General features: G+C 37.1%; 1 protein-coding gene and 2 long non-coding RNA genes across 3 annotated transcripts in view; 2 read left to right on the top strand and 1 right to left on the bottom strand.

Annotated features, from left to right (window-relative positions):
- LOC134671188 (uncharacterized) overlaps positions 1-25,804 on the top strand; it is a 279,400-nt gene that overhangs the window by 23,585 nt on the left and 230,011 nt on the right. The gene's annotated exons all lie outside the window — the stretch shown is intronic.
- LOC134671059 (uncharacterized) lies at positions 12,855-13,535 on the bottom strand. The gene is made up of 2 exons (XR_010099167.1): positions 13,276-13,535; positions 12,855-13,197 (listed from the first exon to the last, which is right to left on the bottom strand). It is a non-coding gene; the product is annotated as an uncharacterized LOC134671059 (long non-coding RNA).
- The window catches only part of LOC134671176 (connectin-like), a 112,954-nt gene continuing 107,678 nt past the window's right edge, over positions 20,529-25,804 (top strand). Inside the window, exon 1 of the mRNA XM_063528955.1 lies at positions 20,529-20,689. The gene's annotated coding sequence lies outside the window, so the exon portion shown is untranslated. The remainder of the gene's footprint in view (positions 20,690-25,804) is intronic.

Below are 25,804 nucleotides of genomic sequence, written 5' to 3'. Positions count from 1 at the left end.
CCAGGCCTCCACTTAATTTCATGTCTCTCTAATTGGACAGCTTTTTTCCATAGTTCTCTGCGAATTGCATCTTGTGGGAATCTGAATGGAAAGTAATGTAAAATGATAATATCAAATTTGATTATTAATTTGAAATAATTAGGTAGTTTTTTTACAGCTCCATCTCATGAAATAAAAAAGGAAAATACAAATCTGTAAGAAAGAATTAATTACTACATTTATAATTATATAGAAAATACCTAAACCAAGCACAAGTTAATAAAATAGTCTACTTCATTTGGCATAACACCATCCCTATTATCCTCGCAATTTAAAAAGTCGTATGTTGTTATGAAAGTCGTATGCAGTTATTACGTTTTAGCTTAGCACGGTAGTATTGAAAACAAATCGTCATGTTTATTCCAAATTTTACTGAAGTTATCTGTTTACTACAAGTGAAAAGTGATTCCACTATCCTTGGTATAAACTAAAATAACTTCTTCACTACTTCACGACACATGAAGACATTTTTAATTACAAAAAAACGTTGTTTTTATAAATCAATTTAGCCATCCGTCACTGACTGTCATCTCGGACGAACTGAAGTTGCGAATCGAATAGTTTGTAAGCACCGCCTACAATCGAATAGTTTACGTTGGGTCATAACTGAGCGGACAGAATACTTCCATGCATATCAGTTCGCTGTATGGCGATGGCGTAGCGAAGGCGTCCATTGAAGATAATATTTATTTTGTAAGAAAAATAGCGAGACTAAATACTTCATAATTTTTTAAAGTTGTTGAACAAAAGTGTCACCGTTTGAGGAGTACAATCTATGTTTTTATTATTTGCTCGTGTTACAGGCCACACCCGATATATTTATACAAACAGCAACACTTCTAAATGTCCATCGGTGGACCGTATGCCTTTGTGATAAGGTTTACCGATGGGCAGTTAACAATGCGGGCGATGGTATTTTAACTTCCAATTACAATCGTTAATAGAACACGCCTCTTGAAAATATAATACGTAATAGTCTTTCTGGTACATTTTTTTTCGTTTGTCGTTGGACGATTGTTGTCTTGTCTAGCCCGCAGGTATCAATTGTGTCTAGAAAAATTTGATAGCTCCTATTACAACTTTACTGAAGCTCATTGCCAGAACCTAGAGCACTTTTTGAACCGATCTATGCACAATTGAATTTCAAAATACTCCTTCTTGGTTTACGGTGATATTATTTATTTACTTATTTTCTAAATTAAAGATACATGTAATCAACGTCAAAAATTCGAGTTTGTTTACAATTTAGCACCTTACATAAGACGAAAAATGGAAACATACCGTTGACGTCGATTGTACATTTCATGTTTTGACTTACAAGGTGACACGCTGTGCTTATTGTCGCTTTTGTTATGTCTTTGAAACAGTCTTTGTTCTGGTAAAAGTGTAGGTATGTACGTATTATATTTTCCAAGAAAAAAGCGTAAATAAGGTAAAAGTTAAACAGCGTGTAGGCGTAGACGTCTTTATTAAGCATAAAGTAATTTAATTATATAAAGAATATATTTTCTCGCATGAATGTGTGCTTTGTACAAGCTTTTATTTATCTTGCAATGTTTATTATGTATGTTTGTTAGGATGAAGTCTTGCAAGCTCAATTAGACCCACTTCCCTTTATTCGACTTCCTCCCTTTAAACTGAGCTCAAATTTTACATAAATATGGAAGTTGAGTGACAATACAATATCATAGCACAATCGAGCTGATTTGATAATAAACACAGGTGGTGGAAATAGAAACTTTGTGATAAAACAACGCAACCTAATTGTGTTTGGGTTTGCTAGAATTGTTGATGGCTATTAGTTGCTTGTTGAACGAAAAGTACAGTCATCGATAAAAGCTTGTATCATAAAATAAATAACATTTTTACAAAAAAAATTATACCTATTGAAAATTCAACTAACGCTACAACATTGTACCTTAAATACATGTTAAATGCATGTTTGCGTCTTTAGTTAGCATGAGGTCTTCTTGCAATAATACCTCAAAGAGCATTGATTAAATTATATGTTATAACGAATAAATAAACCAAGCTACTAAAAACATTAGCTTCTCTGGCCACTTAATTTAGTCATATCAATTGACCTAGGTTTGCTGGATGACTAGGTAATCTAGGTATATCGAAGAGCGGAATATTCATGAGCGACCACGACAAAGCCACTCGGTGTCCGAATCCGAATCAAATGGGAACTGATTGCATAATACAGGTTGATCAACGGTGGGTATTCGTTTCAATTATTACCACGGCCAAACATTGCTCATGGAAAGCAAGAATAAAAACTGTTAAATATACAAAAAGCGAGAACGAAAACAGTTAGGTACCGACAAAAATATTTTTGATGCACACTTTTATTGCCGACCGTAGTTTTTCTTATTTGCATGTCTATCTCAAGTACTTACTTCTCAAAATCTTTTTATTTAATGAGTCTAAACTCGAAGTTTGTTTGTGTTTTTCATCATCATCATTATTAGAACAGCTCCATGCCATTTTATTTTCATTGTCATCAGGTTTACAAATTTACGCCAAATTTCAACCTAACCGGAAAGTGGTTCAAATTTGAGTTACAAGAATTGTAGCATTCATATATATATATGTCGGCGGCCGATCGTACGATCAGGCAGATCGTAATGTTCCTGTGTAATGTTTTGACCATAGTCACATTAAACCAATAAATAGGAAGGATAGGTTCGTTTGGTTGCTTCAGATGCCCGAAGGGCAAACTGCCCAGAAATAGGAGCCCCGAGTAGCGGGGCTCCGTCGACTCAGGGAACGAGTCAAAGATTTTCACGTTTCACGATATGCTTGATCTTACATATGTATATACTTTTTTATACTGAGTGAAGCTAAATAAAAGTGTAAAATAATTTTATACGAGTAGGTATGTCAAATTTGTAATACAATCCATTTCTATTATAATCCGTTTCACCTGTAATCAATTTATTCAATGAATTACATTCAACTGAATCTGCCTAAAATGAAATCATCAAAATTGAAAAGCACTATTCGCAGTAAAGCCTAAATTCGGACGGACATATCTGACATGCCTTCATTAAGTCATAAAAGCCGGGAATAATTATTTTAAGCGTCACAGTTTTATGACCTTGAATGGAATTGCTGGCATGCTATTTTAATTGCTCACAGAGCATAGAATTCTTCGGAGACGTGGCTAGACGCGACCATATTCTGGAGCTACTGATAATGATTTGTCACGTAAAAGGGAAGAGAAGTAGAGGAAAAGCGCCTACCCGGTAGATAGATAAAGTTAGGCATATGCAGGACACAAGGCCCAGACTTGCCAGTAGTGCCTGGAAGAAAGTGGTGCTAAGCGTCCGTGGTAATCACGACCCTCAGCAATGAGGATACGATTGAAAAGAAGAACCATATCATCAACATTATATCATAAGAGCGGTGGAGTATTAGCCAATCGTTTCTCTCTTGTGCAAGTTTTTTAATTTCCTCATACGACGCATTATTTTTTTACTTGGCTGATATAGGTATGTAACTTTAGGATTTTCTCTGCCTCTCATAGCAATCCTGTTTAACAAGATGTTTAGAAAAAAGTTGTCGTGCCGTATCAGGTGTCCTAACATCTTGCTTCTCATATTCCTTATGGTAAGTATCTAATAAGAATCGCTTTTAAATTCTCCTACCATGCTTAGAACCTCTTTATTCGTCTTTCTTTCAGTCCAGCTAATCCTTTCTATCCTCCTTCAACACCACATTTCAAAAGATTCCAACCTACCAACCAACTACGGGAAGCGGTAATCAGAATATCTTTTGGAAGCAAGAATTTTTAAATGGAGTCGCAGAACTTTCGAAAAGTGTGGTAATGTAGGGAATTGGTATACCAAAAGGAGTACATATATGGAAAAATAATTACCTATGCTATATTAAAATAGTTTCACGAGGCACTAGCTCCCCCGCGCTGGGAATGACGTACCAGTTTACGAGCCAGACTTTATCGTAGGTATTTCATTCAATATAACTGCCGTGGCGAACTTGCTCAGAATTGTTTATTTTGAAATTACGGACGTGATTCGAATCCCACCAAAAACATAAATGTAAAAAAGGAGAGCCAAGTTCAATACAAAAATTATGCTTGGCTGTGGGGCTCGCCGCAAAAAGAATGGAGATCTAAATGAGTGCCACTGCCAAGTTCTATGCAAAATCCAAATATGTATTTATAGGAACAAAATAACATTATAAACAAGTATTAAACTCTATTTCTTTGCTTTATTGGATACCTATAACAATTGCTGTTATTTAAAAAAATGTGAGATCTTAAAGTAGGTTAGATTTGACTTGGCCAGTTTTCATTATATTTAAGCAAAGAAATAGAGTTTAATACTTGTTTATAATGTTATTTTGTTCCTATAAATACATATTTGGATTTTGCATAGAACTTGGCAGTGGCACTCATTTAGATCTCCATTCTTTTTGCGGCGAGCCCCACAGCCAAGCATAATTTTTGTATTGAACTTGGCTCTCCTTTTTTACATTTATATTTTTGGTGGGATATCAATACTTTTTGTAAAGAAAACTAGGCAGGTATTGAGATTTAATGTTTTTTCTTGTGTTTCCGCTGTATGGTTTTTACTTCTGTTCTTTGTATAATTATGTGGTGCCGCGCGCCGCCGACGACACACCGTTGGCCGGTTGTTTAGAGCGTATTACAAGTTTTTTGTATGGGGACACCACTTATTTTTTGACTAAACTTTATTTTAATATAGCAAATATAATAATACATATACTGGGGTAGTTTCAAATATCTGCTTGTAACGGTTCCAACACTACAATAAAAAATATTTTTTTGTATGGGGACCCCCCCTATTTTTTAACTTTTTTCTATTTTTAGATTTTTTCCTACGTTTACACACAATAACCGAGCTGGATTCCAAATTTCATCCTTCTAGGTCATCTGGAAGTAGGTTAGGTTTAGGTACTTATATATCAGTCCCAATAAAAAATGGTTTTTTTTGTATGGGGACCCCCCCCCCTTTTTAAACTTTATTTTATTTTTAGTTTTTTTCCTACGGTTACACACAATAACCGAGCTGGATTCCAAATTTCATCCTTCTAGGTCATCTGGAAGTAGGTTAGGTTTAGGTACTTATATGTCAGTCCCAATAAAAAGTGTTTTTTTTGTATGGGGACCCCCCCTATTTTTTAACTTTATTTTATTTTTAGATTTTTTCCTACGGTTACACACAATAACCAAGCTGGATTCCAAATTTCATCCTTCTAGGTCATCTGGAAGTAGGTTAGGTTTAGGTACTATAAGTCATAAGTCAGTCTTAAAATTTACGACTTTTTGACCTTCATACCTTTATAACCGTTTGAGCTAGCTTCATGAAATTTGGGCTTCTAGATATCCTTATGGATATAATTAAACACACGTAGTTTTATGTGTTTACGTCAAAGATGTTTTGAGTTATAGAAGGGTCAAAAGTGGCACCAAGTGGTTCGTGTAATATTACACTCGGCGCTGGCTAGCCAGTTCCTTTGCTTGAACTTGGCTTGACACGCTGCCGCGTGTCTAGATATCCAGATACTACCTATATCGTTAACGTCATATTTTACGAAAGGGGAAATTGTATCTAGGGTTGTTTTCTCGCATGAGAGATCACTATTTCTTAAAGCAAAAATGCGTGAAGTCACATTGAAGCCCCTTTAATTGCCTACACAACATCACAGCTGGTTTTCGTTTGCCAAACCTCTAGCCTCGAATGATAGGCCCTATTACATCATAATTTTCCTCGCATATTCCCGGAATTTTTGCCACGACTCATGGGAGCCTGGGGTCCGCTTGGCAACTAATCCTAAGAATATACGAAAGCGACTGCCATCTTGGAATTAAGTAGTCCGATTTCCTCACGATGTTTTCCTTCACCGAAAAGCTAAGTATACAGTCTGTTTCTGACCATGGGGCTTTAAATCCAGGGCTTGATTTTACTCGCTAAACTGAGCTACTTTTACTATGGGACCAACCCTGAAATCGGGGAAAAATTTTCGGCTTTTCCATAGAAAACGTCGACATCTGATCAGCCAAAATATATGAAACAGTAAAAATTTTTTCGGGATTTCGGGGCTGGTGCCATAATAAAAGTAGCTCAGTTTAGCGAGTAGAATCGAGCCCTGGATTCAAAGCCCCATGGTCAGACACACCCTGTATTAAATTGAAGTGAAAGTGAAAATTAAGTGAAAGTCGTGCATGAGATGCACGCCAACCACCAAGAAGATCGTAAAAGTCTTATAAAAACCAGTTCAAAACCGTAAAATGTTTATAATTCTGAATTGGAATCCAGTTCTATGTTAAAATCTCGGTAAGGGTAATTAAATATTAGTATTTTAAGTTAAGTGGATATTTTCTTACTCCTACAGGATAAGGTTTCCAAAAACAAACCTAGCAAAATTTAAATTAAATGAGAAATCTCATTCAATCTTGATCCCTTTCAAACTAAGTATGAATGATAAACAATACCACTGAGAGTCGCTACTTTCTTTATTTAATAATATCATTTTTGTAAAACATTATTTTTGCGACGTGCTATAAAAACGAGTAATAAGCTTAACTAACTAAAATATTAAAAATCTTGGTAGGTTCCTACTATATTTCATAACAGTCAGGTTTCAACTGTGATACCTCAAATTCAATTCCAACAATATCGGTCGAACACAACGATACCCCATGTTCCGCAACCGCCCGGTATCTTATAAAGTTACCTCATAGAAAATGTTTGGAAGCATTTCATGGGTACCATTTAGATATAGACTACACCAGAATTACTGCATCAGCATAGCAGCGCGACATTAGTCATTTTAACGTGCCGAGTGCTTTGCTGCCGCTAATGTCAAAAAACCGGGCAGCAACATCGACATTTCGACGTTTGCGGCAGTAATGTTGCGCTACAATATTCCTGCAACCGACTGCATAACTGTTCAGTTTTTAAATTCATTCACTCATTCGATAAAATTACTTTTTTGACGTTTTCTGTAGCAATGCAGCCGAATACAGGCCGAGCAATATTGCAGCGCTACATTACTGCAACAAAATGTTAAAATCGATGTTGCTGCCCGTTTTTTTTGCCATTCGCGGCAGAAATGCAATCGGCCGTAATGTCGCGCAGCAAAACTGCTGCAGCAATGTAGTCTCAATCCGAACGGCACCTTAATGCCGTCCCAATCCCCGGAATACAGAGTGTCGGAAATTAAATTAGAATAAATATAATTAAACAGTTGGCCCCCATTTGCTTCGACTTGCAAAATTACGGGATTTAAGGGATTAAACGACGCCCTGATGTTGAGCCGCCCGCCCTGAAAATATATAATCCTTACGCATCTGAGTTATTTTTTTAATTAATTAATTTGCATAGGAACGGGCTACGTTCACACGGAATAAAAGATGATACATTAGGATTCCGGCGGAGAATTTGGTGGAGAGTTAGGCGAAATGAGGGGCTCATCCAGTATAGTGAAATATGAGGATATTTTGATATGAATTCCAGTGAATTGCAATGGAAAAATAATATGAGAAACCTATTATCCTATTGACTTTTTATACAAAATGATTTTGTTGTGTCTGACCATACTTTGACGGGTGAATGCAGATCATATTGAACAACTTTTACTATGGAGTCATACCTGGAATCGCGAAAAATAATTCTGGTGCTCTATAGAAAACATTGACATATGATTCGCCGAAATACCTATATGAGAGTACCTATATAGAGGTTTCTTTGTTTGCGTTTTCATTGTTGGCTCCATAGTAAAAGTTGTTCATAACATATATTGATCCCTCAAGGTAGGGTCAAACATAACAAAATCGCTCTATATATTCCTTAAAGCAAAGTTCATTCAAAGTTTATTTATTATATGAACTAGCCGATCCCACATAAGTCTAGATTTTTTATGGGTCTATAGATTAAGACAAATCTCTTAGTTATCTTACATAAAATAAATGTGTCTCGCCCACAGTCACTGCCATTAATGTGTGGTGACTAAATATGCGAGCCGAGCCTAAGTCTGGTAGACAATGTCATTTAGTTTCTAAATCTCAGTCCCCTACTTAGAGTTCTGACATTTCCCGGCCACTACTGTAATATATTCTCACTAGCTGTTGCCCGCGACTTCGTCCGCGTGGAATCTTATCTTCAACATTTTACATCTTTAGTATCTATAATTTTCATATCCAAGCAATGTTGTAATTACTTTTCTTTTTTAGCAAGTATTAAGGCGATATGATTCGACTCATCAACGAATCTGAGGGGGTGAGGTGCGCGGCAAACCGTGAAGCCCCGCCCGCGCGTCCCGAACCGCTCGACGAGCACGTGAGCGCGCGCTGTGCGCGGCGGCGATAGCAAACGGGTCACAGTATAAGGATCTTATGATGGCAGTATTTTAACCATACCGTGCAAGGGTCACGTTTTTATACTTTTTATTGTATATGTATATATTTTTTGCATTACGTGTTTCTGATCATTATATTTAGAATTATTATTTTTACAGAGCCATGTGTACTTATTATTTAGTGATCGGTAACAACGTTTTAATTTAATGGCAGCGTAGTAGAATTAAAGTACCGAAAGGAAATAAACATTTTAAGGTGAGGGTGAATTAAGGTAAGGTATTGTTCATATAAAGGTAAGGTATAGGTAGGTAGGTAGGTAGGTAGGTAGGTAAGGTAGGTAGGTAGGTAGGTAGGTAGGTAGGTAAGGTAGGTAGGTAGGTAGGTAGGTAGGTAGGTAAGGTAGGTAGGTAGGAGGGTAGGTAGGTAGGTAGGTAAGGTAGGTAGGTAGGTAGGTAGGTAAGGTAGGTAAGGTAGGTAGGTAGGTAAGGTAGGTAGGTAGGTAGGTAGGTAGGTAGGTAGGTAGGTAGGTAGGTAGGTAAGGTAGGTAGGTAGGTAGGTAGGTAGGTAGGTAGAACCTTAATCAATCGGGGTGAGAGATTAGCATTTTACTCTTAAATACGACAACCTGATAAGAAAACGCAAACATAATCGAAGAGTTTATATACTACATTGTAAAACACCGGTTGAGTAGAGAGTAATTTTTTTTTATATGACAAATGGTATTCGGTTTTTGAGTATCAAGGCATACCTAAATAAAGAACACTATTCAATAAATTTCAGCAAATCGCTTGAATACATCCCGAAAAACAATACATTAAAGAAAAATAATAATAAAATCATAAGTCAAAAACTGTCACTAGTAGGATGTTGATACTCAGCAAAAATATACATCATTATAAGAGGTACTCACAAAAAAAAAATTTTTTTTTTTATCGGGTTTAGGGAAAACTCAGTTAAAGGTCAGATGGAGGAGCGGATGATGTAATTGAATTGATTGGCAGAGCTAGACAAAGATAAGTCTGCAACGATTTTGATTTGGTCTAACTTTTAACTTTTTTCATATTATGAGAAAGCCACATAGTGCTTTCGGTGGGGGGTGTTTAGTATTCATCCTTAATACCTACTGCTATACTGATTTACTTGAGGTAGCGAGGCTACTGGCCGGCGACACACAAGCAATGGTCTAAAAAGTCACTAACGGTGTCAGTGTCACCAAAACATCGCGACAGAAAGGATATCTGAATTCGCAAAATATACCATAAAACAGTGCCTTGAAATAACGAGGAAGCCAGCAGCGAGCAATCCACCCGCCGAGGCCTCTGCCAGCTGCAGACCACAAAATCCCGGTAAGCAGTATAGTGTAGCGAAGGAACTAACTTAAAAAACTACAGTCCACTGGCTTTACGCCACACGTACATACCGTAACGTAACAAATTATTTTCAATATTATGTTTTGTTTCTTCCAAATATCTATTAAATAATTAACTGATTGTTGTTGAAAACCTGTTCAAGGACGCCGAATTAATATCTACTATTCCACGTCCTTGAACAGGTTTAAAACATCAATCACTTTCTTTTTCTACCAGATATGGTTCAGTCAAATTAATTTCTTCTACCTTTCTTAGCTAAACTCTAGTTCTACCTAAATTAGCCAGACTCTAAAACCAGTACAGGCAGCAGCAGAAATAGATAAGCAGAATAATATGTTCAAAATGATCGACACAGACCTTATTATCTTGACATTTCCGTGTCATCATTTTGATTACTAGGCCCCGTAGCTATTTCTGCTGCTGACTGTACAATCCAGTAAATTTTAGTGAAACTTTTATATTTTTATTCAGTCTAGCGTATGCTTTATGTTTATTTATTACTATCGACCCGCCCCGGCCTCGCGCGGGTTAACCTTTTGGCCGCCGGACCTAGTCCGCAAAGACGCTCACTCACACGCCAGAGTAAATTCTAAGTAAACAACTAATAAAAAGTTTAGGGATTGCAAAATGTGATATCGATATTTCCAATTTATGGTAAAAATCTTCTCAATTTGGCTTTGTTCTTAACCAACTTTAATTTATTTCGAAAATGCCAAAAATTAACATATTTTTTACACACGACAATGTTAAAAATAAAGGTCTTTATCATTAAAAACAACCACTAAACAATATCGATTCATGACGTAATATCACCGCACTAGGCTCTACGAGAAGTCTCGTATACATGACAACGGCGCGCATGGACTGCCCGCAGTGCAGACCGACAAGGACCGTTTCCGCGCGGATTAAGTAATAATAGTCTCTAGGTCAACGGCGTAAGCGCTTGTCGGTACGTAAACTTTATAAGCGTATGGTTAGAGCCGCGCATCGTGTGTCGATAATATAAATGTACCGGAACTGCATTGGGGAAAATGACACGTGGGTTGAATTGTCAATGAGTGAAGAACAATAATATTGGAAAAGGGTGGGGATCAGAAATGTTCGGGAATGCATGTTTCACATTCGACATGTTCCTTGGAAGAGCTTGTCAGTTCCCGTATTACACCCTCCCTACCATAATAATTTTTCGTCAATTTCAAATACATAACATTCTCATAGTTAGGCGACACTGACTAGTCCGAGCGTCCGCCTGTAGGTACCATTCTTATGCGAAGCGGTCACTGCAGGGTATCACTCCCCACTACACTATCATCTCAAAATGAATCATTTGTTCTGCAAATAGACCACAAGGACAGATTTACTTGTCTGACTCTACTATGGACAGCTGAACAAGTTCGCTGAACTCCAGCTATAGTTATGCCTGTCTCTCTCTCGTTTAAAGTATTCTAGTTACTAGTTATCACCAATTGGCATTTAACAGGTGTTCAAATGCTTAAATACGAGGGCTGCTACTTATGTATCCGGAAACACAAAAAATAACAAATATCTATAGTTATAAATGGTTTTATTGCCTTTGTATTTGTCCACCAAGATGAATGATGCACTTTTGCATAATGTTGAAACGACTTTTCATAGCACTTTTTCCATTCTGATCTTGGTATACAAGACGTGCATTTTGTACGCAAGAACGGCTCTTTCGCGAGTGTTTCTTTTTTTTTTGAGCCAAATGTTCATGTAATATCGTACAAATGCTCGTCATACTATTGCCATGAGATGCCTCTATCTTGCGATATATACTATGACCATCTTGCATTATGAGTTTGTCCACAGCATCTATATTTTGTGGGATAAAAGCCGATTTTGAGCGGTTTTTTTTTAATTCGTCCTACCGTAAATACCGTAATATACTACGACCACAATTTATTCACTAAAACATTGACCTTCGATGGAACTTACTCCCCAAAAGTCGAAAAAAGTCGATCTATGCACTATTTTTGAGTTTAACCACTCCGAACATCGTAAAAAAAACATCTGCACGAAAATTTTCACAAGTAAATCCGTTGAAGATGAAACAAAGAATTTTAAAAAATAATTCTACTATGTAAAACCAATTGATAGACATGTGAAACAAGCTGTATTTTGCTTTCAAAGAGTTCCATTTTTATATGTTATATACAGTTCCATTTTTATATGTTACAGACTGGGACACAAAAGGGGTGATAATCAACGGCGAATACCTAAGCAATCTCCGATTTGCTGATGATATAGTTCTGACTGCAAATAGCCATGAAGATTTGGTTTACATGCTTAATACATTGGAAAAAGAAAGCAAATTGTGTGGATTGCAGATGAATAGACAAAAAACCTTTGCCATGACAAACAGCGCAAAAATACCTATTATAACAGAATCGAGCCAAATAGAGTATGTGGACCAATATATATATTTAGGAAAAATAATATCATTTACTCAGCTAACATCAAATGAAGTTGACCGAAGGATAAAACTAGCATGGAGCAAGTACTGGTCCTTAAAAACAATATTTAAGTCAAAACTCCCCATACACCTAAAAAGGAAAGCCATGGACTCTATAGTACTCCCAACATTACTATATGGATGCCAAACTTGGACACTTACCAAAGACATCATACAAAAAATAAATGTTTTCCAGAGAGCAACAGAGAGAAGTATGCTTAATATTAAAAAACGTGACAGAAAAAGAAACTGTGATATTAGAAAAATAACAAAAGTTACAGATGCTGCCGAACTTGCATGTAGGCTAAAATGGAGATGGGCTGGCCATATAGTAAGAACAACCGATAATAGATGGAGTGAGAAGATTTTACATTGGTACCCACTTGAAAACAAGCGAGCAGCTCACCGCCCGAAGCAAAGGTGGGTCGATGATATTGTCAAAGTGGCCGAACATGCTTGGACCCGCAAAGCTAAGGACAGGACAGTCTGGAAGGAGCTGGAGGAGGCCTTTGCCCGACACTGGGCACCTCATTAAAAATAAAACGAAATTAAAATTATTAAATATATTTTTAATGTAAATATGTAACTCAAAAGAGAAATAAAGGCTATATTATTATTATTATTATTTGTATGTCTTTCCATATCTCGGGACCATGGGGTCCCGGACCTTTGGGAGGCATGCGTGGGGCCGAAGCCAACAGCACAGAGGCCCTTTAAGACAAGTTTGATGTTATGTAATACACCAGCTAGAACCCATTCACGGGTACAAATAGATACCCGTAAATCGGTCCCAGCTGGCATAGGAGCTATTGTAAATGCAGTGGAGAAGAGTGCCGGTTATGGTGTTGAAGTTTGGCTGGTCAAAAGATTGGGCTATTGCCGAAAGGTCCGGACACCTGCCATAACAATGGTTCTACACGTTATCGAGGCAGGCGGTGACTTGCCACTAACTAGGTGGGCCCCCGAAACTGTCGTCGTAAAGACGACCAGGAGCAACACTGGTGTAAGCGGCTCAGGGGTGTCGAGAGGTGTGCGCCGCTTTCTACTAACAGCCACTGTGCCAACTCGCGTCTTATGCATCTTTCACTTCCACCCCTGGAGCATATAGCTCTAACGACTCCTCTCTGGACGGCCAATGAAGGCAAGCCAGAGCTGAGAGTCCTGCGGGTCCCCTTGGGGTCCACTCCGACCGACGAAGACACGCCGGAGACGGAGACCCTGACCGACTCTCGGGAGCACTCGGGTCCGTGGGGTCGTTACTCCCCAACAGCTCGCCACAAGCTGCCCTGCGGGCTTATTATTATTATTATATACAGTTAAACCTGGTTAATTGGCACCTGGATAAATGGAAAACCTCAATAATTGCAACCAAAAGTCCGGTCCCGGTCCCTTGACACCAAAAGGCCTCTATAATTGAAATTTTGGAGCCTCTATAATTGCAATTTAGATTTTAGTGCTTTTCGTAATTTTGCCTCTGTAATTGACCACATCGCAACTTAAGACCTCTATAATTGAAACTGTGCTAAAAATCCGTTATTTTTGCTCTTGTTTTTACCTCTATTATTGAAACGAGTCTTACTTATTACCTCTGTAATTGAAATAATGTAGTTGTAAACAGCAGAAACGATATTTTAATAGCAATGATCATTTTATCTATATCTCCATCCAGAATTTAATTTATTTATTGGGTATCTATCACAGCCTGTAGTAGGTGAAATAGTTTTGATCAATAAAAAACAAAGTATGCTTTTTATATTCTAATAAAACTTTCTTCTACAATTCAAGGGAATTTTTTAAACCCAAATGATAAGAAAATAAAGTGGTAATTAATGTAGTGTAAAAGTGCAAGTATAAAAAGTACAGAAGCAATATATAGACCAGAAACCCAGAACGTAAGCGTGTAAATCTACATACTTTAAAGGGTTATTTGCACCTCCATAAAAGAAATTTGTCAGAACGCAACCTCTATTAATGAAAACCTCTTTAATTGACATAACGATTTTTTGAACCTCGTTAATTGACACGATCTGCTTAAATGAAAAACCTGGTTAATTGACAAAAACTGGCCGGTCCCTTGAGATTGCAATTATCCAGGTTGCACTGTATATATTTTTAATACAGTTCCAGTAAGTGGCCCATTCCGGATACATAAGTAGCAGCCCTCGTAAAACCAGATTGGCCACTTGATATTTATTTTGAATATTCTCTAGAGATGCACCGGATATTCGGTTACTATGCAGTATCCGCCCTATCCGGCCAGTATTTTAATATCCGGCCGGATACCGGATAGTGCCCTACTATCCGGCCGAATACCGGATAGTACCATTGCTTGATTTTGGAGTAAACAAATTGGATTTAAGAAACAGTCACGGTCATAATCGTACTTGTTTATTATTTTAAAACAATTTAGAGATTCAACTGACTTGCACGCGCACTCATTTCGAACCTAGAAATGTGTCCGCGCGAACGTACACTTAGAAACAGGTCAAAACTGCAGAATGCGCACCTGAAAAACCGAAATGTAGGTGCAGCTCTGCTGGCCGATATTCGGCGGCCGGATACCGGATATTCGGCCGATGGTCAGGCCGAATATCCAGTATCCGGCCAAACAACTATCCGTTGCATCTCTAATATTCTCATATCGAGTTAACATTCCCATCCCTAGCTGTCTTGTATACAAGACAACGGCGACGAGGAACATGAAAAACGTTGAAAACTGGAGCAATTTTTTTGATTGCCTTATTATAAAAGAATGGATTTATTTATCTACTTTAAATGCAATTATTTTAAAAATCAAAGACCTAAAACATTAACACGAGTGTAAAAAAATACTACAATTGATGTTTTTTCACATTTACCGAGCGGTTCAATTTGTGTCTTGTATACAAGACAGCGGCGCCAGTGTATCGTTCTATCGTTGTCTTGTATACATGCCAACGGCGGTCAAAGGGTTAACAAATCGCTTAATAATCATATAAACTTTTGTATAGGATTTTGCATTGTTCGTCATTCCCGCAGCTCGACTTTCGGCCTCGCCCAAAATTACTGGGGGTGGAGCATGCTTGGACATTCGAGATAAAGCTCCGGGCCTGACGACCCCCCGCGGGGTCGGCCTTCAGCCTCCTTCGGGCTCGCCTAACCTACTTGGAAATTTGAATTTGGCCTGTGTCCGCCGCCATTTTGGATTTTTCCTTTTTTTTTTCACATAGTAATCTTGGGCCTCCAAGCTCGCCGCATGCCAAATCTCAGCGCACTCGGACCAACATGAAAAAAATTAAAAAAAAAGTCACCCTGTGTGAATTTTTTTAAATGCAGTTTGTTTTGTCTTGGGGCCCTCTATGACATTTGGTCGAGCACCCCCCACCCATCTCGCACCGTAATATGAATACTTTTTGAGATATTGGGGAAATTAAAGATCTCTACTTTTCCCCCCTTTTTTTGCTTATAACTTTTGATATTTTGTGTGTGCTACTACACGCTTCGAATACATTTTTCTAGGCATTATGACGAATCTAATGAGGTATCACACGTATTTTTAGGAGTATTATCTCTATTTTACACCGTGTTCAGTTTCTCGAACAAGACTAATACAACCAAGCACAAGATGAACTGCCTGTAGGCACTTGGAACTCTCAATTATATTTAATTCATGTCGACCGTGGTCAAATATTAAAATTAGTGATATGTATTTAGTTATTAAATAATTGTATTGCGATATGCCTATTATGGTAATTTTTTCAATTATTTCAATTTGACATTTTATATTTATATAAATTTATGATTATGATGATGAATTTGCACGCTTGACGGGCCTGGCACGTTGCATGCGATCCAAAGCCGGGCGCCTTCGGCATCCTCATACTAAAAGCGTAACACTATACATATATTGTAACATCCCCATACTGTGTCAATCCAAATAAATAATTTCTGATTTTCAAAGGAGTCAAAGAGCACGAAGGAATATAATCATTTTGCAGATCGGACGTAGGTATATCAGTAAAGGTGAAATACTGTAAATATATCATACTTACATACTCACAATTATATTATCTAGGAATATAATATTATTTACCTACATTGAAATTGGTTGCTGACCTAGTGAAAATACTGAAATATTTTAACTGTTGATGTAGTAAAGCTAGGCGCTTTCAACCACCTCGTAAAGTATTAGATGCTTCTGTTATCAGAAAGTGTGTTTTTATAGCACTTAGTGACTTTTTCTTACGTTTCATATGCTTTGTTTTCCATTGTTTGTAAATGGTAAAATCACGTGACCGCGCGGAACACACTGACACAGGTCCGTCCTCTACAAGCGCTGCCGCGCGACTGAAGAGGGCGTAAGTGCGTTCGCGAGTGATTGCGCTTGCGGATTTAGTAGGTATTGAAACATAGAAATTATTTTAATGATGTTACCGAGACAAAGTGATCCAAAACGTCTAGATTATCTTATTACCTATACATTTGTGTAAAAAACAAGTCAAAAAAGTTTGTATTGTAGATATCGTTTGGATTTATTGTTAAAAAAAGGCGTAACTTTGGAATTTTTTTCTATCGAGCAAAGTTTATCTAATCATGTTTTTGAGATCCAAAACGTATCTGCCAGATCCTTAAGTATAAGATATATTTTTTTCACAATTTTAAAACATTGTTTCTTATATTTCTAATGGATTCAAAAAACTGGTTCGCTTAGCTCCTACGGAAAAAGCACGCCTTAAGTCAAGTGGATTTTGATGTTGGTTGCTGAAATTACTTTTCTTGTATTCTAATAATAGGCACCTATGCCCTTATAATACAAAGATTCAAGTTCCGCACTAACAAAAAAACCGATCTTCTTACAAACTTTCAACCGCATTCTCACCACCTTAGGGGATGAATTTTGAAAAATGTATAAATTTGTTTTCATGTTTTTAATTTAATACCTTTTTTTTTTCAAAAATTTACACCCCAAGACGAACTTTCATCCCCTTTTTAAAACCCTTTGGGCTTGTATTTCCATAAAACGTTTTTTTTGTAATCGGCTATTATGCCTTTCTAAGAAGTTTCAAAGCATTTGTAATGGATTCAAACTTTGAACCCCTTTTAAACCCTGTTAGGGGATGAATTTTTCAAAACGCTGAAATTACTTTTATTGTCTTTTAATAGTATCCCTAAATACAAAGATTCAAGTCCCGCGCTCGAAAAAATGTTTGATATCCATACAAACTTTCAACCCCTTTTTCACCACCTTAGAGGACGAATTTTCAAAAACGCTGAAATTAGTTTTCTTGTATTTTAATATTATATCTTTTTACGAAGTTTCAAATTCATAGCTTAAAAGAAAACTTTCACCCCATACAAACTTTCATCCCCTTTTTAACCCTGTTAGGGGATGAATTTTTCAAAACGCTGAAATTACTTTTCCTGTCATCTAATAATATCCCTAAATACAAAGATTCAAGTCCCGCGTTCGAAAAAATATTTGATATCCATACAAACTTCAACCCTCTTTTCACCACCTTAAGGGATGAAATTTAAAAAACGCTGAAATTAGTTTTCTTGTATTATAATAATATATCTTTTTACGGAGTTTCAAATTCCTAGTTTAAAATAAAACTTGAACCCCATACAAACTTTCATCCCCTTTTTAACCCCCTTTAGGGGTTGAATTTCTCAAAATCGCTTCTTATCTCTTGTACACTTTATAATTGTAATCTGGTGTGAAAATTTCAACTTTCTATCTTTTGTAGTTTCGGCTCTGCGTTGATGAATCAGTCAGGACACTTGCATTTATATATATAGATTATTGTCTCTTACTTAAACGAACACATAATTGTGAACGAACCAGCTGGGGAACAGGGATATAATTACTTGTCTAAATGTGAAAACGGCTCGGCTGTTTAAATTATTAACGGTCCTCGTAATGCATATTATCCGTTCAGAATTTCAGATATTTAACGGAAATATTATACAACTTCATTCAACACATTACTATTTACCATGGAACAAGTTAAATTATACATATTAGCTACGAAATATTTCAGTTTATAATTAGTGTAGGTACCTACATATTGCTTTTTGTAATGTGGGAATTAGCTACAGTAATCATAAATCATATATTTATTTGTAAGACATAGGTTTTACAGATATAATTGTACTTAAAAAGAGTATCACTATGTTTAGCCATTATAGGTATACAAATATTTTTTAACAGCAAAAACTTAATAAACTTTTTTTAATAATCATAATATATAACAGTTGTTAGTTGTGTAGGTACTTACCTATTATTACTACTAATGGAACAAGTAATGTACATATTTTACCTATGAAATATATCTTTTTGTGGGAATTCGCTCAGAGAATTACTTACATACATATATTGTTCATATGTGGCAACCAGCTATAACTTTTCGTAAACATTTATCAAACAGATACGTATGCGAGAGATACTGTCGGCGCGATTCGGGAGATGAATTAGAGATGCACTAGATATGAAATAGTAAAGATATGTGACGTTCCACGGCAAAAGGTACCTTACGGTGGCTGGCGCTTACGCTATTATTAACGCCGCTCCAATATTTAGCCGGGTCAATGGTACCTTTTGCCGTGGAACGTCACATATCTTTACTATTTCATATCTAGTGAATCTCTAAATCATTTCCCGAATCGCGCCGTATATTATTTTTATGTTAGAGCCGATAATAGTCTGATGTACTAATTTCCTAAAAGATGGCGCTGTTGACAATGACAAACGCAAACTAGGTAACGGTAGTTCATCGTAGAATATATGTATATTCTACGATAGGTATATACGATATGAGACGACGAAATATGAGAATAAACGATTGGTATTGGTAACTTAGCAACTTATTCAAACAAAGTGGTCCCAATAGGAAGGAAGAATTTGCACGCTTCTGTTAAGCTTCGGAAGCACAGTTGGTTAAGAGCGATCAGACCGGTGTTCCGAAAGGTCGCAAGTTCGAGTCTTTCCCAAAGGGGTGAATTTTTCCTTTAACATAAAAACTTTTTAAACTTTCACGATTACTAAACATTATCAAACTGCACAACGGATCTATTGATGTCAACTTGAGCCAGTCTTCTCCGAGACCACGGGGACAACGCCGTCCTCGAAACGTCGGAGGTAAATCTTAAAACTTAAATACGCGATTAAGTCCCGTTGTGCACTTTGATAATATAAAAACTTTTAGTAAGTTTTGGGCATGATACTTAAATTATTTAATTACACAAACGGGTCTACCTCGATATAATTTCATTGTTGTTGTTGTAACAATGAAATTATATCGCGGTAGACCCGTTTGTGTAATTAAATATGTATACAAAATGCGAGAGTTTAAAGTGTTATATGTATACCTAAATTTATTTAAAATTGTCGGGAGGCAGTCTCGTAGGAGAATACCTATCTTCCGAGTACCTAATGGCATAAAAATGGCTGGTTTAAGGATGACTCTCGTTAGACCGGGCCGTGTCCGGGCCGGTGCTTCCGGAGCTTACTTTTCTATGACAGATGACCGTGATCACGTGATGCTTCCATAGAAAACGAAGCGCCGGAAGCTCCGGCCCGGACACGGCCCGGACACGGCCCGGTCTAACGCGAGTCATCCTTTATTGGTTAATATCTAATACTGCAAATGGAACCCACAACTAACATTACAAATTAACATAATAAGTATTACTTAGCTAATACAATGTAATTAGCTTTCGCGTCGAACGATGGACCCTATCACAATGAGCTTTTATTTATTTTTTTACTATTAGTGCCTATAAATATGACTATGAATATTTATAACTCACACTAATACTATTAGTAGGTAACGAACGGTAAATTGATAATGAACGTCTCCTTATCTGTAAAATTTTTGAGTAGTACCTAATTAAACAATTTAAACCACTAATTATTTAGATTCACGAATAACGGAGTAGGAGTATTAAAATTTAACTAATCAGTCGCTAACTTACATACATATTTAAAGATGCCGTTACCCTATAATTATTTCATTAAAAGCTAACATTTACAGTGCCCATGCAAAACTGAAAATAATATTTCGTAATGCTAGTCGTACATTACCGTTTATACCTCCTTAGTTGTATCGTCAGTCGTAAAATAAAGAGCAATGTACACCAAACATTACGATTTGCTCGTATGGTAAAGCGCATGAACGCGTTGCTACCCTGTTAGCTAAGGGTGAAGGATCAGTAACCAGCTTATACTTGCTCTCATATTACTGATAATTGTTACTGATCTAAGGTCAAGATACGGTGGTTTTTAAGAGAATTCTATTGGAGTATCCAATGGGAACAGTGGCCAGGGTAGACTCAAGTCAGTTGATCACGAACTGTGTTCAGGCGAGCCCGCGCCCCGCGCTTTCAGTTACGGTATAAAGTTTCGTCAGTTCAGTTCAAGTCCAAATAGGCCCCAGTGAGTTGTCAAACATCTTGGATATTTGTTTCGCTGCCATTTTTGGGGTAAGTTATTTAACTTTTGTATGTGGTTTTGCCCCAAGTTTGAAATTGTGGTTGTGGTAAACTTTGAAACTGTTCTTTTTAACTTTTTGGAAGTATTGTCGTCGTTAGTAATATTTTATGGTGCGGTCGCGATTATTAAATTATGACGTATAGATATTTGAAAGTATGCTCAATGTATGGTTTGTAATACTAGGCAGTTGATGATGCACTATAGCTAAAAATGCAGTAAGTACACATACTTTGTCTTTATATGTAAAGTGCAGCTGCAGCGTCTAAAGAATTACGAAAAAAAAAGAAAAATTTGCAATAGTCGACAGTAAGGATCTAATTTAGCGTTCGTATCCGTAAAAAATTACAAGTCGGTAAATGTCACTCGTAAAGGTATTTACATTGTCATATTTTTTGATTAAAGACCGGAATTGCTTTTCAATTGACGCTATTTTTATTTATTTTAAATAACTAAAGGCCACTTGCGCTATCAAGGGCTAGCCACTAACTCGGGGTTAATCGGTTCAGAGTTTATGGGTAGCCCTGGATGGTGCAAGTGGCTCGAGTCGTTACTTTTGTCATACATACCTAATCTTCTTTTAGTCAGATGTGTTGAGATTGTATTTTAAATAACATGATAAATGATGTAAGTGTTGTATTGTTTACATTCTCTTTGTCATGTGATAATTCCAAACACCTTAGGTACCTAAGACCTTAGGTCTAACTCTAGGCCTTAGGTCTAGGGACTTAGGTCGTTTTTAGAAGCGTAATACAAACTTTTTTATTAGGTCATCTACATTTCCCGAAATTAGAACAATTGCTGTTGGACTCCTCCAACAGGTTATAATCTCCCAGGGAGCTATGCAAAAGGCTGTAGGCACTGGGAGTCTCTAAAGGTCAGGACTTCATAATGAGATGACCCTCGAAGCCTATTGGATTAGCGAGCCAAAGTGCCAGAGGGCCGGCCATCTTTGGCTCAACCTGTAACCTGCGGTCAACGTGTGCTTGAGTGGAAACGCATCAGCAAGTGATTTTCATCAGTAGGTTTTTGAATAAGTACGTCGCGTTGGTGATTAGCAATGGTGGTTACCATTTATCTCAGAAAAAAAAAGAGGAGTAGTGCATCTCGCGGGCGAGATACTGTCGCGCCTCTCTTGTGCTACTGTACCTACTTCTGATACTGTAGGCCTACGAGGGTTGGTATAGAAGTAAACAAAAAATAAATAAACAAACAAGAAAAATGTTTTTAATATGTGCATCATTGTATATATGTCGCAGTCGGATCGTATAATCCGCCGTATTACATTACGGCTAGCCGTTTTCAAAAACAGGGGCGTTTTGAAATGCGGCGGTTTAACGATTAGCCGTATTGAATGCGGCTGAATGAGAATCCGCCGGAATGTATTCGGCGCCATACGTTCTTCAACACGGCTAGCCGTAATGTAATACAGCGAGTCATTAGCCGCCGCTTTGACAGTTTTTAGTTCCCATTTTTAACACTCGTGGCGCTGCCTGACAAACGCTGGGGTGACCATCAAATCTGGCGTTCGTCGGACTGTTTCTTTTCAAAAATCGTTTCCTTCGCAACTTAACTAGACGGAGCCCCGCTTCGCGGGGCTCCTATTTCTGAGCGGTTTGCCCTTCGGGCATCTTAAGCTACCTAACGAACCTAACCTACCTACCTATTGATTAAGTGAGACGTCCGTGAAACATTACACTTTGTGGAAAAAAGCGTAGGTAGGTAAGTAGGTTAGGTTCATTAGGTAGCTTCAGATGCCCGAAGGGCAAACCGCCCAGAGATAGGAGCCCCGCTTGCGGGGCTCCGTCTATTTAAGTTGTGAAGGAAATGTTTTGGAAAAGAAACACATGTAGTGCGGTGGGACCATGGTAAAAATAAATTAAATTGCAAACATTGTCAAACTCCGGTTACGTAGGCGACCGAAAGAACTGGTCACTCTACAATCTAAAATAGTGGTACGATGCGGCTAAACGTAGGCCGCCTTATTGAAGAACGTATCGCAATGACAATCCGGCTAATCGTCGAACCGCCGCATTTCAAAACGCCCCTGTTTTTGAAAACGGCTAGCCGTAATGTAATACGGCGGATTATACGATCTGACTACGACATATACAATCTCCCGGAGGAACTAAAGCTGCTAGAGGGAAACGCTTTTAAACGCAGTTTGACAAACTGGCTCTCAGAGCGTTGTTTTTACAGCGTAAAGTCGTATCTCGAATACCAGCAATATTCAAATTAGTGATATGTATTTAGTTGTTAAGTGTATTGTGGTATGCCTATTATGTTTTTTTTTTAATTTTTAAATTTGACATTTTATATTTATTTAAATGTATGATTATACTTAATGATGAATTTGCACGCTTGCATGCAAGATATGTAACACCATATATTGTAACATCCCCATACTGTATCAATGCAAATAAATAATTTCTGATTTCTGAACAAATTGCGCGGCGATTTTCTAGTAAGTACAAAATAAATAACTTGAGTGAGTTTTGAGATATAAACTTGTAAGTTTGTATTGGCCTCCTTTTCAAATCAGTATTTTATTTATTCAATATTTATGGTACAAAAGAAAATACAAACGAACAAAAGGCGGACTTAGTGCTACAAGGCATTCTCTACCAGCCAACCTTCCCGAAGGCAGATAACATGTAGGTGGCGCAACATCATATTGTAATTACAAAACCAAGTATGTACTTTTTCTCAAAAAATAGGTCGCGAAGCGCGTAGTTTATGGTCACTCAAAAATTAAAAAGTTAAAAACATTGCAGTCTCGCTTTTGGGACTGCAATGTTGCATACAAATTCCATTATTTGTCGAGTTCCAAACTTTTTAAAATTTGAAATGGCCATATTAAATGAAGGCACAGGCCCATTAAACAGCCAAACAGATGATTAGTACCGGGACTATTTAGTTGTTTCAAATAGGTTGGCGTATTTTCGGCAGAAAAATACACTTCTATTTTTTTATTAAAAAAATAAAAAGGCGGCAAGGGCTTTTTTCTGTGAAAATATATACGCAAGAACGTTGGTTTTGTAAAATATTTCTATGATATTTATATTTCTTGCACCATTTTTGAGAAAAGCACTATATATGACTCGGCTGGAAGGCTACTTGCTGGCTTCGGATTCAATTAAACGGACTCCCAAGGTCGTCCGTTTAAAACGAATCCTCAGCCTGCAAGTAGCTACTTCCGAGCCTCGACAATAATGTACTATTTATTACACGACTTGTACAACTAAACAAATACAAGCAATATAAATAATACATAGGATATGTCCTCCATACATATATATGTAAATAATATACGTGAAAATACATAAGAAATTTGATGAAAGTATCAAAATCTAGACGCTAAGAATTTGCTATTCTGCCAGCAAAGTATTCATTTAAGGCTTCTTAAAAACAAATTTATTCTGAGGCTGTCTAACTTTAACAGAGAGACTGTTCCAAAGGCGAGCTACCTGAATGGAGAAAGAATTGGACATGTATTGTAACCTGTGCAGTGAGATTGACAGAAAAAGAAGAGCGAAGTTGACTGACACGAGAAAAACACCATAGTAGTTGAAGAAAACTTTCAAATATTCTGGGGATTGAGGAGGGAGGAGGAATGACAATAATGACAGGAAAAGGATGCAAATCATGCGAATATTTCATTTTGAAATCATTAAACCCGAACGTTGACAATTCAGCCGGGTTTTTAAAAATTCACAATTGCCTGTTTTGTGAGCAGGCTTATCAAAAACAATATAACGAGCGATGTAAAATGCTAAATATTTTTTTGATGACAATGTATACCGGTGCTAACACTGCTAACAAAGAATATGAATATTAATATGGCTGTCAGAGAGATTTAGGTCAGAGCTGATTCGGGCCAGCCAGAATTAATGCTCTATTGTTTGCTGAATTAGATTATCATGTGATAAAATATGATTTTAGTGAATTGCATCGTAAAGTTTATCATGCTAAAGTGGGTATACGATATCACTTCCTAGCATGGCTAACGTTGCCTCGCGACTACTGCATACTTGAAGTGGCGCATGCTAGAAACAATGAGTTGCGGGTATGGTGTGTATGAGAGGTTAACGAGAACATTCTCTGTTTATGAAAGTGTCCGTCCGTAAAAAAACCTTGAATAGGTGGCACCACAATAACTAGAAAATTTTATAAAAAAAATTCAAGTCATTGACAGCGAATTTCATTCCGTCAATAATGGTTAACTTCATAGCTACTTTAGCGCTACTCTGGAGAGATGTGGTACTGTTATTTATTATTGATAACTGGACATTTTGTAACTTTTCTCCCATAAAAAAGATTTCTCCTTACCTCTACTCTTCATAGTTGTAGGTTTGTTTACACGCCCAGTGCTACGTTAAGTATGGCCCCTGCATCCATTGTTACTACCAAGCTGGTGAAAATTTAACGTATACCCACTCGTAGCGTGTACCCGCATTTCTGACTTTCATCAACCTTCCACTCATGTTTTGAAAAACCCCACACTTAATTCGTTTGAGGAAAACTCCCCTTACAATGTAAAGCAAAGAATGCTTAAAAAATACTCTGTCGTGTGAAGAGGACATACAATTAAGCGTGGAAGTACTATTCAGAATTTTTACTCAGCGCTCACGGGCAACCAACTAGTATAAAATGGTATTCGAGTTCGCATAGTTATTACTGATATTTCAGCTTAAGTTATACCTGGAGACCTACAGACGAGCTTAAAACGTTTTGTGGATTAATCTGCCCGTGATTTTATACTGAATGCAATATAAAAAGCTTCCCGCAAAACGGTATTAAGCGAAATTTCTCTATAGCCCAGTCATATTACGGTGCAAGAAATATTTAATAACAGTGTAATTTTCCAGAATCATGATTTTCTGTTACATTATAAAACGAGAGATTTCATATTTTCATTTTGTCATGTTGGCGATCCATAAAAATTTACTAGCATTAGTACGCTCAGAACATCGAAAGAATAGACTGAAAATTGCGGGTGCGTATTTTGTAAGATCATCGCGTTGTTGTAAAATTTTCATTCTTTTTATGGCCTAAACTTTCTTTTATTTCCGTGGTTTCACGGTTGAATGAAATTTCAAAATAGATAT

This window comes from Cydia fagiglandana, chromosome 15, assembly GCF_963556715.1.
Source record: "Cydia fagiglandana chromosome 15, ilCydFagi1.1, whole genome shotgun sequence".
Taxonomy (NCBI): Eukaryota; Metazoa; Arthropoda; class Insecta; order Lepidoptera; family Tortricidae; genus Cydia; species Cydia fagiglandana.
Note: the sequence above shows the minus strand (reverse complement) of the source record. Positions and strands in the feature narration are given on the sequence as shown.